The sequence below is a fragment of the Heterodontus francisci genome, chromosome 26, assembly GCF_036365525.1.
Source record: "Heterodontus francisci isolate sHetFra1 chromosome 26, sHetFra1.hap1, whole genome shotgun sequence".
In the NCBI taxonomy this organism is placed as follows: domain Eukaryota; kingdom Metazoa; phylum Chordata; class Chondrichthyes; order Heterodontiformes; family Heterodontidae; genus Heterodontus; species Heterodontus francisci.
Window position 1 is genome coordinate 2,772,221 of NC_090396.1, and position 19,555 is coordinate 2,791,775.

Below are 19,555 nucleotides of genomic sequence, written 5' to 3' on the forward strand. Positions count from 1 at the left end.
TGCACACCACCTTATCCTAACCTTGTTACAGGCTGGTATCATTGTCAGCATTCCACAAGGACTTCTGCTTTTCATTGAATAAGTCTTTGTTTGACTCAGCTCCTGTGTGGAATGTGGTCAAGCTGGCTAAGCCCCATGATGCCTTGCAACCTCTTCATTGTTCACTAAGCTTATATGTTACTCGTTACTCAAATAAGATTTAAACAGTTTGATATTTACTGCATGTGCCTCTGCGCTTGGGAATACCCTTCAACAATGTGAAGTGTCAAATGTCAGTGCAGAATCTGACAGGCAATAAAATGACGATTTAAATGGTATGGTGTTCTTCGTCCTTGATCGTCAGTAGAAGCGTTTAGAAAATCGAGGAAAGTGAGCTCAGAGTGAGAGTGGGATGTAAAAATAAAGCCACAAACAACTAGAAGCTCACTTTCACGCTTGCAGACTGAATGGAGTAGTTCATCAAAGCAATCACTCAATTTGCATTTGCACCTCGCCCATCGTGAGCGATGACTACTGTTTATAAATTTTAAGAAGTGCAAGCAAATTGCTCATTCACCTTGAATGAGCATTTGGGGCATTGGACAGTGAGAAGATTGAATTTAAAGGGCCTGGTGTTGCATCATCTGCCTTTGCATGGATAGATTTTCCAGGAAAAGGGAGACACTATTGGGAATAATTGAGGAGAGTTCCAGGACTTCACAAAAATGGGCACAGGAGGGGAGCGGAATATAATGTCGCTGTTGACTTAGTTGAATATGACAGAAACATTGGAGGATGTTGTGTTGAATATGAAGGCTGATGGGGTGGGATGGGAGGCCAAGGAGAACATATGTTGTTTCTGGCAAGAAGAGAAGTGCAGAAAGACAATAGCACCTTTAAAAAGATGGACACAGTCGACTGTCCTGTTAACCACATTGGACGGGATTTCTCGCTGTGGAAAAATGGATGCAGCTCAGAAACGCTGGTGTGCCAGGTAGCATCACCTCAACAGACTGAGAATCTTGAATAATGGAACAGAAACTTTCCTGTATGCCTAATAAAGGTAACTGTGGGAGTCGGCGGGCATAAAGTAAATATTCGTGGACTGACAATCCCCTGAAATGTCAGCAGAGAAGTCAACAACGGCAATTATCATGGACTGAACATGCAAAGACGAGGGAGCTGTGGAAATTAAAAGTAAAGCTGGGGACATTTACCAGTTTAAGGAAAAGAAGGGAAATGAAAACAACACGGTCATAAAATATCAGGAAAAATGCGAAGGAAGGGACTTGAAGAGGATTAGAACAAAGAATCCTTCATGTGTCCGAGGTGAAGGCAGCATAGCTGAGACCCATACAGCTCCCAAAGTGACACCAAATGTGTGTAGAATGTTTACACCCGAGGTCCACACACCTATTCTTTAAAACAGGACCCCTGTAAATTGGTCAGGATCAAAAACCTGCGAGGGCTTTCATTCCCAAAACCAGAGCCAATGAGAAGGAAAGGAGTTTCAGGGGAATAGCAAGTGAATGAAACGAAAAGATTCTGTTACAAATAGTGCCTTTGAAATGTACCAGCAGGTGATGTTGGGTCCAACCGGACCGGGCAATGACCTCATGGTGACTGATAGTCAACTTTCCGCCCACTGTGAGTTTTGGAACAGCTCGGTTATCTGGACTTTGTGCTAGAGTGTGGTAGATACACATGAACAAAAGTATAAATGGACCTCTGGAGCACAACTTCGTGCTGAAAAGGACAGAATTCATGCGTAGTCGGCCAGAATGACCAAGAGCATGAGGATTCACAATGTGAAGGTGGGCGAGAGATCTCTGACAGGAGGATCAGAACGTCATAAATTGTTGAATAAACTTAATTATATCATCAATACATTTAAAGTGGAAAGTGGGGACGCATTTGGTAAATTGGATGGCACAGTGGTTAGCACCGCAGCCTCACAGCTCCAGTGTGCGGAGTTTGCAAGTTCTCCCAGTGAGTGCGTGGGTTTTTGCCGGGTGCTCCGGTTTCCTCCCACAGCCAAAGACTTGCAGGTGATAGATAAATTGGCCATTGTAAATTTCCTCTTGTGTAGGTAGGTGGCAGCAGAATGGGGGCGATGAGTAGGGAATATGGGACTAATGTAGGGTTCGTATAAATGGGTGGTTGTTGTTCGGCACAGACTTGGTGGGCCGAAGGACCTGTTTCAGTGCTGTATTGCTCTATGACACTAAAGAGCAAAATCCTTTAGTTTCAATGGACTGCATCCACGCATATTGAGAGCAAAAAGATTGGGGAGATACAACGGGTAATCTGTTCACTCGTCATCAGAATAGGGAATAGTGCCAGCCGACTGCCAGACAGCTAATGTAATTTTTGTTTTAAGACTGAAGTTAGAACAAGTCCAAAGAACTATAGAGCTGTTAGCAAGCAATTAGCTTGAAGAGGTGATAGAGTCAGGAACCCTCACAACATTTAAGAAGTATTTAGATGAGCACTTCAAACACCATAGCATGCAATGGACACAAGGCCAAGTGCTGGGAAATGGGATTAGAATTGTTAGGTGCTTGATAGCCGTCATGGACATGATGGGCTGAAGGACCTATTTCTGTGCTGTGTAACTCTATGGCTATGACATAACGTTAGTGGTGGAAAATATACTAGAGTCCTTAATCAAAGATGTAAAAAAAAAATCTAGAAACATCTCATAATAAAACGTATATATTTCAAATTGACATTCATGCTTGACAAACACAATTTAATAGTATAAGAAAGAACACATAAGGCTAAAAGAGCAGATGCAACACACATTGATTTTCTAAAGGTCTTTGAGAAGGCAGCACCCAGCCGACTTATGAGTCATCACAGAACAAGTGGATTTAGGGGACAAAAAGCATAATGGACACAAGTAGGCTCCAAGAAAAGAGAAAACAGGGCGCAGGAGGTAAACCTCCGTACTCACATTGGTGGAACGGAAGCCTTAATATTCCCAAGTATTGGCTCTGGGACTGCTGTGATTCATCAAGTTCATGAATGGTAGGAACTCGGGAATCAGAAGTACAAAGTCAAAGATTGCAGAGCAACAGCATGACTACAGATGAAGAAAGCAGTTAATAGTTGAAGACGAGAATGATTAATAACTTGCAGAATGGGTATTGTAGCCTGCAATGTAACGGGTTTTGTGAAGTCTTGCTGCAGTTTGAGAGACCCTTGGTGAGACTGCTTCCAGAGTATTGCGTACAGATTTGGTGTCATCTAAGGGAGCATATACTTGACATAGAGGGGGTGCAACCGACGTTCACCAGACTAATCCCTGTATTGCTTTATGAGGAAATATTGACGAAACTGTGCCTGAATTCTCTCGAGTTCTGAAGAATGAGAGGTGATCACATTGAAACGTACGAAATTCTAAAATACGTGACAGGGTGGAAGTAGATAGGATGTTTCCCCTGGCTGCTGAGTCTAGAGCCAGGGGACATAGTCTCATCAGAAAGCATAGGCCATTTAAGACTGAGATGAGGAGGAATTTCTTCAGACAGAGGGTGGTAAATCTATTGAGTTCTCAACCACAGAGGGCTGCAGAAGCTCAATCATTGAGCATGTTCAAGACATTATTCGATTGATTGTTGGAGAATCATGACATCAAGTGATATGGAGCTGGTGGGAATGTGGCGTGGAGGTAGACGATCAGCTGTGATCTAATCGAATGAAGGTACAGATTCGACGAGCTGAATAGTCTACACCTGCACCTGCGTTCCCATGTTTCCAGGTCAAATAGCAATTAATTAGAGTACAGCTAAGTGTGAGGTACTGAATTGTGCTCAAAAGAATAAGCTTCCGAAACACTCCTTGCAAAATAAGGATCTAAATTGTGAGGGAAAAAGGTGTGCAGGGGTACAGATTGACAACGATCTAAAATAACAATTGAGATTAAGCACTGGAGTTCGTTTCCAGCGGATTGGAATTAAAGAAAAAAAAGATAGTATTAGATGCAAATACAACCTTGGTTATCGAACACCGAACGCACCGTTTAATCCTCTGGTCTGCATATTGCCAAAAGATGTCGATGTACTTGGCAAGGTGCAATTATTTTAACTAGGATGATACCAGAGCTGAGATAAGTGCTCTATTTAATCATCCCGTCTGATTTCTGTATTTTGAAACCTGATATGTGGGTTCCACAGCGATAGGTGTCTCACCTCACAGGAATACACCTCACTGAGCTCAGCGCAGGGACTGATACACGTTACACGTGCCGAGAATCAGAATCACAGATTAAAAACTGATCCGTCAAACATTAATCAGTTACAGAACTGGACAATTCAGCAACAACAGACAAATATTCTTCCCGTGTAATAGAAAGGTCTTCAAATTCTACACTCGTAACCCATATTCCTCAGGACTTTGTTGGGATAAGGTGATTAATCAACACTAAAATGACGAAAGTGTTTACAGCAACTGCAGTCAGGGTAAGAATGCATAATATCCAGAGGATTTGTATGTTGAAACAATGCTGCCCTGTTGATTATTAGTCAATATTAAATTCATATTCTATTGGAGCAGTTCAAAAGGAAACAGAGAAATATCAATACAAATTATTTTGTACGCTTAGTGCCAAACATCATCAACGATCTTCACGTTTGCAAGCAATTACATTTGTAAAACACTGAGTCAGCACCATGGAATGGGAAGATCAAACAACTGAAATGATTGTAAAATAGAACCAGATTGGACAATTGCACTCACTCAGTCCAAATCTACAGTGACAGATGCTCCCACTAATACATGGCCACTGAGGTCAAGTGCAGCACTCCAGTCAGTGAACCACACTCAGTACAATTCTCCAGTGAGAGATACTCTCGTATTACACGGGAACTGGAGTCAGGTATTCCACTCTCATTACTGACCTGCGTTCAGTATGATGTTTCACTAACTGATGCCCCCACGAATACCTTTCCTCAGAGAAGTATTTTCACCATGGTCTAATTCAACGTTAAATGATATTAAACTAATGCAATAATTGGATAGGTCAGAAAGCCTGTCAGTTCCAAACAGTTGTTTGTTACCAGCTGAGGACATTGAAAAAAACTGCAGAGCTAATTAAAGGCATTTTAATTAACGAAAGCATATCACTGATAATGTGTCTGTATATCGGTGCCCAACAACAGCATATAACGTTATCAGATCCACTGTAAAACAAGAGTACTGCTCACACAACATCAATGGTGATCGTCACTTACCAGTAACACCAATAATGGCAAGGATGGGATAATATATTTGCTCGATTTTGAACAATGTTTCAAGCATTTTCTATGAGATGTGATGTGTCTCCTTCTGCTGTAGTTAATCTCTCTGTAATAGACTTTGAGGTGTTACGTTTCCAGAGCCTTTAATTTATACTCCACCGGGATATTAAGATTGCCACATAGTTCAAACATTTTTTTCTTAATTGAGAAAAAGCATTGTGACTTCGAATTTGTTCCTTGTTGTGATAGGATACTTTTATTTCTGACGTTGAATTGGAAACCTCCAAAGACCTTAAAGTTCTGATCTGATTAATCAACTAATGAAAGTTTAAATATGCATTCTCCCAGCAATGAGGTTGTGTTTGCAAACACCATCAGTCTCATCTGTAGAACGTTTTATTTACAACGATATCCTACACTGGACAGTGTCCATTAAGTAATTGCATTCCAACTGCTAAAGTGTATCTCAAGGGCTGCACGATTGCACTCCAGGATGTGGCAGTCCACTTGTGAACTGTGGACACTTAGATAAGTGATTACATTCGGTTGTTTGTGACTATGCATTACTGAATTCAGCTCATAGAGCAGCTTCAGCGAATTCAAAACCACGAGCTGAGACATAATGTCAGTCCTTTACAGATCATCAAATTAATACAATACTTTAAACCTATAGAACACGTGAAGTAATGCAGCTCCCCAACATTTACATCTATCGATATGACCACCCCAACCGATTTGACCCTTCTAACAGATACAGACACACCAACCAATACAGACCCTCCAACCGTCAGAATTAGAATTAGAATTAGAATATTACAGCGCAGTACAGGCCCTTCGGCCCCCGATGTTACGCCGACCTGTGAAACCATCTGACCAACACTATTCCATTTTCATCCGTATATCTATCCAATGACCACTTAAATGCCCTTAAAGTTGGCGAGTCTACTACTGTTGCAGGCAGGGCGTTCCACGCCCCTACTACTCTCTGAGTAAAGAAACTACCTCTGACATCTGTCCTATATCTATCACCCCTCAACTTAAAGCTATCACCCCTCATGTTTGCCATCACCATCCGAGGAAAAAGACTCTCACTATCCACCCTATCAAAGCCTCTGATTATCTTATATGTCTCTATTAATTCACCTCTCCTCCTCCTTCTCTCTAACGAAAACAATCTCAAGTCCCTCAGCCTTTCCTCGTAAGACCTTCCCTCCATACCAGGCAACATCCTAGTAAATCTCCTCTGCACCCTTTCCAAAGCATCCACATCCTTCCTATAATGCGGTGACCAGAACTGCATGCAATACTCCAGGTGCGGCCGCACCAGAGTTTTGTACAGCTGCAACATGACCTCGTGGCTCCGAAACTCGATCCCCCTACTAATAAAATATAACACACCATATGCCTTCTTAACAGCCCTATTAACCTGGGTGGCAACTTTCAGGGATTTATGCACCTTGACACCAAGATCTCTCTGTTCATCTACACTACCAAGAATCTTCCCATTAGCCCAGTACTCTGCATTCCTGTTACTCCTTCCAAAGTGAATCACCTCACACTTTTCCGCATTAAACTCTATTTGCCATCTCTCAGCCCAGCTCTGCAGCCTATCTATGTCCCTCTGTAACCTACAGCATCCTTCGGCACTATCCACAACTCCACAGACCTTAGTGTCATCCGCAAATGTACTAACCCACCCTTCTACACCCTCTTCCAGGTCATTTATAAAAATGACAAACAGCAGTGGCCCCAAAACAGATCCTTGCGGTACACCACTAGTAACTAAACTCCAGGATGAACATTTGCCATCAACCACCACCCTCTGTCTTCTTTCAGCTAGCCAATTTCTGATCCAAAGCTCTAAATCACCTTCAACCCCATACTTCCGTATTTTCTGCAACAGCCTACCGTGGGGAACCTTATCAAACGCCTTACTGAAATCCATATACACCACATCCACTGCTTTACCCTCATCCAACTGTTTGGTCACCTTCTCGAAAAACTCAATAAGGTTTGTGAGGCACGACCTACCCTTCACAAAACCGTGCTGACTATCTCTAATGAACTTATTCTTCTCAAGATGATTATAAATCCTGTCTCTTATAACCTTTTCCAACATTTTACCCACAACCGAAGTAAGGCTCACAGGTCTATAATTACCAGGGCTGTCTCTACTCCCCTTCTTGAACAAGGGGACAACATTTGCTATCCTCCAGTCTTCCGGCACTATTCCTGTCGACACTGATGACAGAAAGATCAAGGACAAAGGCTCTGCAATATCCTCCCTGGCTTCCCAGAGAATCCTAGGATAAATCCCATCTGGCCCAGGGGACTTATCTATTTTCACACTTTCCAAAATTGCTGACACCTCCTCCTTGTGAACCTCAATCCCATCTAGCCTGGTGGCCTGAATCTCAGTATTCTCCTCGACAACATTTTCTTTCTCTACTGTAAATACTGACGCAAAATATTCATTTAACACTTCCCCTATCTCCTCTGATTCCACACACAACTTCCCACTCCTATCCTTGATTGGCCCTAATCTAACTCTAGTCATTCTTTTATTCCTGATATACCTATAGAAAGCCTTAGGGTTTTCCCTGATCCTATCTGCCAATGACTTCTCGTGTCCTCTCCTTGCTCTTCTTAGCTCTCCCTTTAGATCCTTCCTGGCTAGCTTGTAACTCTCAAGTGCCCTAACTGAGCCTTCACATCTCATCCTAACATAAGCCTTCTTCTTCCTCTTGACAAGCGCTTCAACTTCTTTAGTAAACCACGGCTCCCTCGCTCGACAACTTCATCCCTGCCTTCCAGGTACATACTTATCAAGGACACGCAGTAGCTGCTCCTTGAATAAGCTCCACATTTCGATTGTTCCCATCCCCTACAGTTTCCTTCCCCATCCTATGCATCATAAATCTTGCCTAATTGCATCATAATTTCCTTTCCCCCAGATATAATTTTTGCCCTGCGGTATATACCAGTCCCTGCCCATCGACAAGGTAAACCTAACCGAATTGTGATCACTATCACCAAAGTGCTCACCGACATCTAAATCTAACACCTGGCTGGGTTCATTACCCAGTACCAAATCCAATGTGGCATTGCCCCTGGTTGGCCTGTCTACATACTGTGGCAGAAAACCCTCCTGCACACACTGGACAAAAACTGACCCATCTATTTTACTCGAACTATAGTATTTCTAGTCAATATTTGGAAAGTTAAAGTCTCCCATAACCACTACCCTGTTACTCTTGCCCCTGTCGAGAATCATCTTCGCTATCCTTTCCTCTACATCTCTGGAACTATTTGGAGGTCTATAAAAGACTCCCAACAGGGTGACCTCACCTCTCCTGTTTCTAACCTCGGCCCATACTACCTCAGTAGACGAGTCCTCAAACGTCCTTTCTGTCGCTGTAATACTCTCCTTGATTAACAATGCCACACCCCCCCACCCTCTTTTACCATCTTCTCTGTTCTTACTGAAACATCTAAATTCCGGAACCTGCAACATCCATTCCTGCCCCTGCTCTACCCATGTCTCCGAAATGGCCACTGCATCGAGATCCCAGGTACCAACCCATGCTGCAAGCTCACCCACCTTATTCTGGATCCTCCTGGCTTTGAAGTAGACACACTTTAAACCAGGTTCTTGCTTGCCAGTGCCCTCTTGCGTCCTTGTAACCTTATCCCTGACCTCACTACTCTCAACATCCTGTACACTGGCACTATATTTTAGGTTCCCATTCCCCTGCTGAATTAGTTTAAACCCCCCCGAAGAGCACTAGCAAATCTCCCCCCCCAGGATATTGGTACCCCTCTGGTTCAGTTGAAGACCATCCTGTTTGTCGAGGTCCCACCTACCCCAGAAAGAGCCCCAATTATCCAGGAAACCAAAACCCTCCCTCCTGCACCATCCCTGCAGCCACGTGTTCAACTCCTCTCTCTCCCTATTCCTCGCTTCGCTATCACGTGGCACGGGCAACAACCCAGAGATAACAACTCTGTTTGTTCTCGCTCTAAGCTTCCACCCTAGCTCCCTGAATTTCTGTCTTAAATCCCCATCTCTCTTCCTACCTATGTCGTTGGTGCCTATGTGGACCACGACTTGGGGCTGCTCCCCCTCCCCCTTAAGGATCCCAAAAACATGATCCGAGACATCACGAACCCTGGCACCTGGGAGGCAGCATTGCCCCGGACTCATACAGTCCCTCCAAATGACACAGTCAATTCAACAATACAGAATTTTGAACCAGTACAGAGCCTCCATCCAATACAACAGGAGAGCCCTGAAACAAATGTAGTCGTTCCATTCGATATAGCCACTCGAAGTTGAACAGCCCCTCCAGCTGAGTTAGCCACTCAAACCGAGAAAGTCCTCTAACCGATATGGTCCCATAAACGGATACACTCCTGAAACCGCTCCAACCGATGCAACCATTGTAAATGATACAGACATTCCCCTTTATATGGTCCGTCCAACTGATACAGCCCCTTCAATGCACAGACAAATTCAAATTCGTGCAGCTCCTCTGACTGAAACATATCCTACCAATACACCAATTCAAAATAATAAGCCATTATAAACTAATACAGTCCTTGGATTTGTCTTTAAATACATACTGCCCAACACACGAAGAAATTGACTCAAACACATACAGCAGCTGAAGCTAATGCATCACTTCCAGTCAATATCGTATCTCAAGCAAATATTTCACACTAACACAGTTCCTCAAAATAATTAAGCTCCTCAAACGAATGCAGTATGACAAAGTAACAGAGCATCTAATTGCAAGGCGATTGAAATTAACGACAGAGAAGAAAGCCACTCAGCTCATTTCAGCTGCACTGGCCAAAATAGGGCTGTTTTTCCTAACCCTTCTTTCTAGCTCTTGGCATGTATTCCTCGAGGTTATTGACCTCAGCTGCATACCCAAGTTCTTTTTTTTTTAATATAAAAAAGTTCAGCCTCCAGCATCATCGCAGGCAGTAATATTCAGACTCCCACCACCCTGTCTGTGATAATAGTACTCTGGAACACCCCTCTATTCCCTCCACCAATTACTTTAATCAGTGCCTCTCGTTATTGATCTCCTCATAATGATACATTTTTTTTTCAATTCTTGGCAATTATTCACGGACAAAGATTTTGGGAAGATTGTCGTCATCAATTGCACTCACATTGGTGGCTAGTCAGGCCTGCCAGTGATCAGCAGATTCTCCCCCTGTGGATACAAGTGAAGGTGTAGTCGCTTCTGGGGGCAATTGGATCTATCCTTCTAACCTTCTCGTTTACAGAGACATAGAGTCGTACAGCATAGACACAGGCCCTTCGGCCCAGCGTGTCCATGCCAACCATAATGCCTATCTATACTAATCCCACCTTCCTGCATTATTCCATATCCCTCGATGCCATGCTCTTTCAAGTACCTGTCCAGATGCCTCTTAAATGTCGCTCCTGATCTTGCCTCACCACCTCCTCAGGCAGCTCTTTCCAGATACCCACTATTCTTGTGTGAAAGTTTTACCCCTTTGATCCCCTTAACACCTCCTCCCTCTCACCTTAAATCTATGCCCTCTCTTTTTAGTCACCCCTAGCATGGGAAACAGACTCTGGCTATCTACCCTATCTAAGCCCTCATAATGTTATATACCTCTATCATGTCCCCTCTCAGCCTCCTTCCCTCCAGCGAAAACAGACCCAGCCTATCCAATCTCTCTTTATAACTCGAGCCCTCCAAACCAGACAACATCTTTGTGAATATTTTCTGCACCCTCTCTAGCTTAATCATATCTTTCCTGTAGTGCGGCGACAAAAACTGCACACAGTACTCCAAATGCGGCCTAACCAACGTTATGTACAACTGTAACATGGCGTCCCAACTCTTGCACTCAGTGACTCGGCTGATGAAGGCAAGCATGCCATATGCCTTCTTCACCACCCTGTTACCTGGGTTTCCACTTTCATGGAACTATGTATTTGCACCCCAAGGGCGCTCTGCTCAACAACACTCCCCAGTGCCCTGCCATTCACTGTATATGTCCTGCCCTGGTATAACTTCCCAAAATGCATCACTTCACACTTGTCTGCGTTAAATTCCATTTGCCCACTTTTGCAGTTGATCTATATCCTGTTGTAACCTTAGACAACCTTCTTCACTGTCCACTATACCACCAATTTTGGTGTAATCTGCAAAATTACTAATCATACCCCCTACATTCGTATCCAAGTCATTAATATATATGATAAACAACAGAAGGCCCAGCACCGATCCCTGTGGCACACCACTGGCCACCGGCCTCCAATCTGAAAAACAACCTTCCACAACCACCCACTGCCTCCTATCACCAAGCCAATTTTGTATCCAATTTGCTAGCTCACCCTGGATCCCATGTGTTCGAACCTTCTGGACCAGCCTACCATGCGGGACCTTGTCAAAGGCCTTGCTCAAGTTCATGTAAACAACGTCCATCGCCCTGCCCTCTCAATCCTCTTGGTCACCTCCTCGAAAACATCAATCAGATTTGGTGAGACATGATTTCCCACGCTCAAAGCCACGATGACTATCCCAAATCCGACCATGCCTTTCCAAATTAATATAAATCCTGTCTCTCAGAATCCCTTCCAATAACCTTCCCACCCCTGATGTGAGGCTCACCGGCCTGTAGTTCCCTGGCTTATCCCTGCTGCCCTTCTTAAATAAAGGCACAACATTAGCTATCCTCCAGTCATCCAGTACCTCACCCATGGCTAACGATGATACAAGTATCTCTGCCAGGGCCCCAGCAATCTCCTCCCTTTCATCCCATAGCATCTAAGGATACACCTGGTCAGCCCCTGGGGATTTACCCACCTTAATGCGCATCAGAACCTCCAACACCTCCTCCTTTGTACTATTGATATGCTCCAGGATATCGCTGATCCCTCCCTTCAACTCACTGGCTTCCATGACCTTCTCCACGGTAAATACGGACGAGAAATATTCATTTAAGATCTCGCCCAATGCCTGTGGCTCCACACATAGATTGCCACACTGATCCTTAAGGGGACCTACTCTCTCCCTGGCTAACCAATGTCCCAAAAATCTGAACCCCTCCCTCCTGCACCATCTCTCAAGCCACGCATTCATCCTGACTATTCTTTCATTTCTACCCTGACTATCACGTGGCACTGGTTGCAATCCTGAGATTACTACCTCTGAGGTCCTACTTTTTAACTTGGCTCCTAACTCCCTAAATTCTGCTTGCAGGACCTCATCCCGTTTTTTACCTATATCATTGGTGCCTATGTGCACAACGACAACTGGCTGTTCACCCTCCCCCTTCAGAATGTTCTGCAGCCGATCTGAGACATCCCTGACCTGTGCACCTGGGAGGCAACATACCATTCGCGAGTCTCGTTTTCGACCACAGAACCGCCTTTCTACTCCCCGTACAATCGAATCCCCTATGACTATAGCCCTTCCACTCTTTTTCCCGCCCTTCTGAACAGCAGAGCCAGTCACGGTGCCACATTCAGTTGCTCTCCCTGTCACTGCCTGACACTGTATTGTATGTGAATATGTTGTTTATTCAAAATCTGGACATCTCTGGGTGTTGGGTAGGAAACTGCCACGTTGTTGTTTCCTCTTACCGTCACTGTCTGACTCGTGGCTTGTGTGATTTGTGCCATCTATTTAGTGTCAATTACTGTCCCGCTCATTTTCCAACTCTGGACATTATGCGAGTTTAGGATTTATTCATTTACTGTTCCAATCTGTCTTTGACACTGTGTTTGAGAGTGGGAATCATAGATTGTCAGTTAAATTCACTATCACTGTATTGTCAGCGAGTTTGGCATTTCTACTGTTTCAGTTACTGTTCCTGTTACTATCTCATGCTGTACAGTGTGTGAGCGTGGGATTTATTTAATTTCAGTCATTTCCTTGTCAATACTTAATGCTCCACCATTTTTGAGTGTGTGATTTATTCGGTAACTGGCTGTCTGTGGTGAGGAATGGTCCATTGTCAGTTACAGTCTCTATCACCCTGTGGCCCGGATTTTGTGAGCCCCATGAGTCGGGGTCAGAATTGGGGGCCAGCGTAGTATCATAATGTTTGATGGGGGGGGGGGCAGGGGCAGTGGGGTGGAGGCCCCATCATCTCCCCATCAGCAATCAATCTTCCCAGAGGTGGGATACAGCAACGCCAGCCATCCGGCCGTGAGGCCAATTAAGTCCCTTCAGAAACCTATTATTGGACAAGTAAGGGCGTGGTCCTGCCGCCACTATGATCTTACCAGCGGCGGGTTTGCCTCCTTTGTGCGAGGATGATGCCTTGAAACATGAGTCTTGATCTTGGGTAGGGCGCTCACTCATGGGCAAATTGTGGCCCGTGGAGGTACCCAAATGGAACAATGGGAACTTTGTCCCTCGGGCCTCATTACCACCCGTTCCCCCCACCCCCCACCACCAACCCCCATCCTCACTCTGTTTGAGTATGGACATTTTCTTCTCAATTTCAGTTACTACCACTGCAGTGTCTAACTTTATTTTGTGTATCAATGTGGTATTTATTCTACTGATTTACTGTCCCTGTCACTGCCTTACACTGTACTCTGTCTGGGTGTGGCATCTATTCCGTGTTAGTTGCTCTCACGATCTCTGTCATGCACTATAATATGTGTGAGCCTGGAATTTATTCGGTATCTGAAAGTGCCCTTGTCACTGTCTGACATGATACTGCGTAGTATGCTTTCTCTGTGTGTTGTGGAAGAAACTGGCCTCGTGACAGTTACTAAAACTGTCTGTGGGAGCGTGGTATTAATTCAGCAAATAGTTTTCTCTGGCTGCTAATTGGAAACATGACAGATGCCATTACTGTTCCTGTCACTAAAATAAAAGCAAAATACTGCGGATGCTGGACATCTGAAATAAAAACAAGAAATGCTGGAAATTCTGCGCTGGTCTGGCAGCATCTATGGAGAGAGGAGCAGATTTAACATTTCGGATCAGTGACCCTTCTTCAGAACGAGCAAATATTAGAAATGTAAAAGGTTATAAGCAGGTAAAGTGGCGGTGCGGCCATAGATAACAAAGGAAAAGGTGTAGATAGGACAATGTCACAGAATATTCAAATTAATTTTTTTTTTACATTTAGATGTGCTCAGTGGGGATGATGAGTGAGTACCACAATCTTCAGTCTCGCAGCCGGCATTTGCGCACCTTCAGATCTTTCAGGCACCCATCTAGGGAAATGAAGCGCCACACTGGTGGGGAGGAATAAGGAGGAAATGTTACCAGTGCGTGGAGAGGGAGGGGCGACCGTGCAAAATAAGTAATGGGTGTACAGGATAGTTGGCAGCGTTGTACGTTAAAGCTTGAGGGGTACAGTCTGATGTAAAAGGTTGTTGTTAGGGGACAGGGCAAATATCTATCACAATTGTTTTTGGGGCTCGGAAAGGGTCTTTATGAATTTTTTTACTTAATTTTGGGCGTAGGACTATAACAAATAAATTGGGTCGCAAGGCTGGCTGTCCTTTAAAAATGGTGCCAGTGCTTGCATACAGACAGCTGATGCCATTGCCGGGGATGAACAGGACAGCACCTTCACAAAGATGGAGGGGGCGGGGGGATGGCACCCGGATATTTAAATGAGCCACCGTGCTTAAGATCGTGGAAGCTCTTTATTGTGGGCCAACATTTCTCGAGCTTGACGTCGAGGTCAGTGGGCCCTTAAAATTCAGCTCCTGGTATGAGTTGCTGTCTCTGCCACTGTCGGACACTTCACCGTCTCTGAGTCTGGGATTTATTCTGTGACAGTTACTGGCCCTGTCACTGCCTGACCCTACTTTGCGTGAGTAAATGATATAGACAGTCACTAGACTTCGCAGCGTGTTGAGTAGGAGACTGTCCCAGTGTCAGATGCTATCCAATGACTGTCTGTATTTCGGTGAAATAAGGCTGCTGTTAATTGTTTATTTGTCTTGGCAACAACACCCAAGGGAATAAGATTACAGCTAGTTGGTATATGGGCCAAAATAAACATTGCACATGGAAATACAGGTGCAGTTATTTATTAAATTGTTCTTGATAATTAATGTATACGGTTATAAAGATAGAGGTGATTGTTAATTTTGATTAGATAACAAAAACACGGGAAATAACGTAAATATGACATGATAATTAACATATGTCACAATGAAGTAAGTTTTATGTTGAATTGGACGCGATAACTAATACATAAAAGAGCAACTTTGCAGACAATTGTTAAATCGAGTTTGTTCACCAGTACACAAAGTAATAATGTCCGAGTTATTTGATACATTGTACATGTTTTTCAACACAGAATTTGCAATGCTGAAGATAATGGTTCGATTGGACATGATTGCAACAACGTTATGTATTTATATAGTGCCTTTAATGGAGTAACATTTCGGTGCTGTATAACTCAATGACTCTATGAGCCAAATAAGGAGATATTAGTTCTGCCGACCAACAATTTGGGGCAAGAGGTAGTTTTGAAACAACGTCTTACAGGAGGAAAGTAAGGTTGAGAGGCACAGTGATTGAATTAGGAATTCCAAAGCTTGTGGCATAGCTGAAGGCACGGCCACCAATGGTGGAGTGATTAATATTGCAGTCGGTCAAGAGGCCAGAATTAGATGAATGCAGAGATCTCAGAGGACTTTGTGTTTGGAAGAGATGATGGAGATAGGGAGGTCTGAAGCCATGGAGGGATTCAAAAACAAGCATATGGTTTTTTGTTAAATGGAAGCTTTGGGTGACAGGAGGCCAATGTAGGTCAATGACCGGACGAATGATAAGTAACAACGTGCCTGGTCATAAGGTTAACGTTCAGAGTTTGGTTTATCAGAATAAGCAACGCAAAGGTCGAACGTAACTGTTAATCTTTCAATTTGATGTGATAACTAAAACAGCGGGAAAAAGTTAATGTTAATTGTTGAATTGAACTTGGTAACCAATTTGCAGTGGAATAAAATAACAGTTACTTCAAAACAAGGGATTTGATAAGCAATACACAAGGAAATACATTTAGAGTTATATGTTAATGTCTGCTTATTTACCGATTCACAGGGTGTAATGGTACAGTTAACTGTTAAATTGGTCCTGGAAAACTGTACACAGGGGATAAAGGCACTGTTAGTGGTTGAATTGGAATTGGCAACAGATAGATAGGGGTTCGAATGTACAGTTCATTGTTAAATAGTAGACGTTAAGCAACAAACATGGAATTAAGTTACAGTTAGTCATTAGACTAGCTTTGTAAGCAATACACGGGGGAATTAAAGTATAATTAATTGCTTAACTGGTTTGATAGGAAATCCACAGGGCGTGAAGCATGCAGTTCATTATTAAATTGTGGTTGACAATCAACATGCAGGGGAATAATTTACAGGTTAATTGCAAAATTGAAAAAAATGCATAGTTTAATAAAGTTAAACTCAAAATTGCATCAGATATGCATACCAATGCACAGAAAGAAAATTTTATTTGATTTTCTTTAGATTAAGCATTATACTCTACATACGGGACTAGCATAACAGTTAATTCATAGGCAACGACCTCGGCACCGGCAATGACAATGGCAAACCCAGCCCTGCCTACCCTGCAATGTCCTCCTTACTAACATTTGGGGACTTGTGCCAAAGCTGGGAGAGCTGTCCCACAGACTAGTAAAGCAACAACCTGACATAGTCATACTCACGGAATCATACCTGAAGGACAATGTCCCAGACACTGCCATCGCCATACCTGGGTATGTCCTGTCCCAACGGCAGGACAGACCGAGCAGAGGAGGCAAAACAATGGTAGAAAGTCGGGAGGGAGCTGCCCTGGGAGTCCTCAACATCAACCTCTGTTCCCATGAAGTCTCATGGCATCAGGTCATACATGGACAAGGAAACCTCCTGATGATTACCACCTACCGCCCTCCCTCAGCTGATGAGTCCGTACTCCTCCACGTTGAACAGCACATGGAGGAAGCACTGAGTGTGGCAAGGGCACAGAATGTGCTCTGGGTGGAGGACTTCATCACTGCAGGAGTTCCTCAGGGTAGTGTCCTCGGCCCAACCATCTTCAGGTGCTTCATTAATGATCTTCCTTCAATCATAAGGTCAGAAGTGGGGATGTTCGCTGATGATTTCACAATGTTCAGCACCATTCGTTACTCCTCAGATACTGAAGCAGTCCGTGCAAAAATGCAACAAGGCCGGGACAATATCCAGGCTTGGGCTGATAAGTGGCAAGTAACATTCGCGCCACACAAGTGCCAGGCAATGACCATCTCCAAGAAGAGAGAATCTAACCATCTCCCCTTGACATTCAATGACATTGCGATCGCTAAATCCCCCACTATCAACATCCTAGGGGCTGGTCAACATCATTGACCAGAAACAGGGCTGGAGTAGCCATATAAATACCGTGGCGACAAGAACCGGTCAGAGGCTAGGAGTCCTGCGGCGAGTAACTCACCTGCTAACTCCCCAAAGCCTGTCCACAATCTACAAGGCACAAGTTAGGAGTGTGATGGAATACTCTCCACTTGCCTGGATGGGTGCAGCTCCAACAACACTCAAGAAGCTCGACACCATCCAGGAGAAAGCAGTCCGCTTGATCGCCGCCCCATTCACAAACATTCAGTCCTCCCACCAGCGACGCACAGTGGCTGCAGTGTGTACCATCTACAAGATGCACTGCAGCAACGCACCAAGGATCCTGAGACAGCACCTTCCAAACCCGCAACCTCTACCAACGAGAAGGACAAGGGCAGCAAATGCATGGCAAAACTACCAACTGCAAGTTCCCCTCCAAGTCACAAACCATCCTGACTTGGAACTGTATCGCTGTTCCTTCACTGCTGCTGGATTGGAATCCTGGAACCCCTTTCCTAACAGCACTGTGGGTGTAGCTACCTCCGATGCACTGCAGCAGTTCAAGAAGGCAGTTCACCACCACCTTCTCACAGGCAATTAGGGATGGGCAATAAATGCTGGCTTCGCCAACGATGCCCACATCCCATGAATGAATGGGAAACAAAAGAGCCCAATAGCCAATACACAGGGGAATAAAAGCAAGGTTTAAGCGTAAAAGGGCACGTGGTAAGCAATAATGTTTTAAGTAATTGTCAAATTGGATATAACGCATACCCTGGATAATAAAGTAATTTAAATTATTAACTGGTCTTGATAATGAGTGTCCAGGAGTACAAATCGGTAGATAATGATTCAATTGGAATTGAAAATCAAACGCATGTGACTAAGTAAGGGTGAGAGAGAGAGGGAGGGAGAGAGAGAGAGAAGCGGGAGGGAGAATGAGAGATAAAGATATAGATAGAGAATAGGGAGAGATGCAGAGAACAGGAGAGAGAAGGAGATGGAGATAGAGATAGAAAGGAGATAAACAGTGCAAGAGTTAGATAAGAACAAAGAACAAAGAAAATTACAGCACAGGAACAGGCCCTTCGGCCCTCCAAGCCTGCGCCGATCCAGATCCTCTCTCTAAACATGTCGCCTATTTTCTAAGGGTCTGCATCTCTTTACTTCCTGCCCATTCATGTATCTGTCTAGATACATCTTAAAAGATGCTATCGTGCCTGCGTCTACCACCTCCGCTGGTAATGCATTCCATGCACCCACCACCCTCTGCGTAAAGTACTTTCCACTCATATCCCCACTAAACTTTTCCCCTTTCACTTTGAACTCGTGTCCCCTTGTAATTGAATCCCCCACTCTGGGGAAAAAGCTTCTTGCTATCCACCCTGTCTATACCTCTCATGATTTTGTACACCTCAATCAGGTTCCCCCTCAACCTCCGTCTTTCTAATGAAAATAATCCTAATCTACTCAACCTCTCTTCATAGCTAGCGCCCTCCATACCAGGCAACATCCTGGTGAACCTCCTCTGCACCCTCTCCAAAGCATCTACATCCTTTTGGTAATGTGGCGACCAGAACTGCATGCAGTATTCCAAATGTGGCCGAACCAAAGTCCTATACAACTGTAACATGACCGGCCAACTCTTGTACTCAATACCCCGTCCAATGAAGGAAAGCATGCCGTATGCCTTCTTGACCACTCTATTGACCTGCGTTGCCACCTTCAGGGAACAACGGACCTGAACACCCAAATCTCTCTGTACATCAATTTTCCCCAGGACTTTTCCATTTACTGTACAGTTCACTCTTGAATTGGATCTTCCAAAATGCATCACCTCGCATTTGCCCTGATTGAACTCCATCTGCCATTTCTCTGCCCAACTCTCCAGTCTATCTATATTCTGCTGTATTCTCTGACAGTCCCCTTCAGTATCTGCTACTCCACCAATCTTAGAATCGTC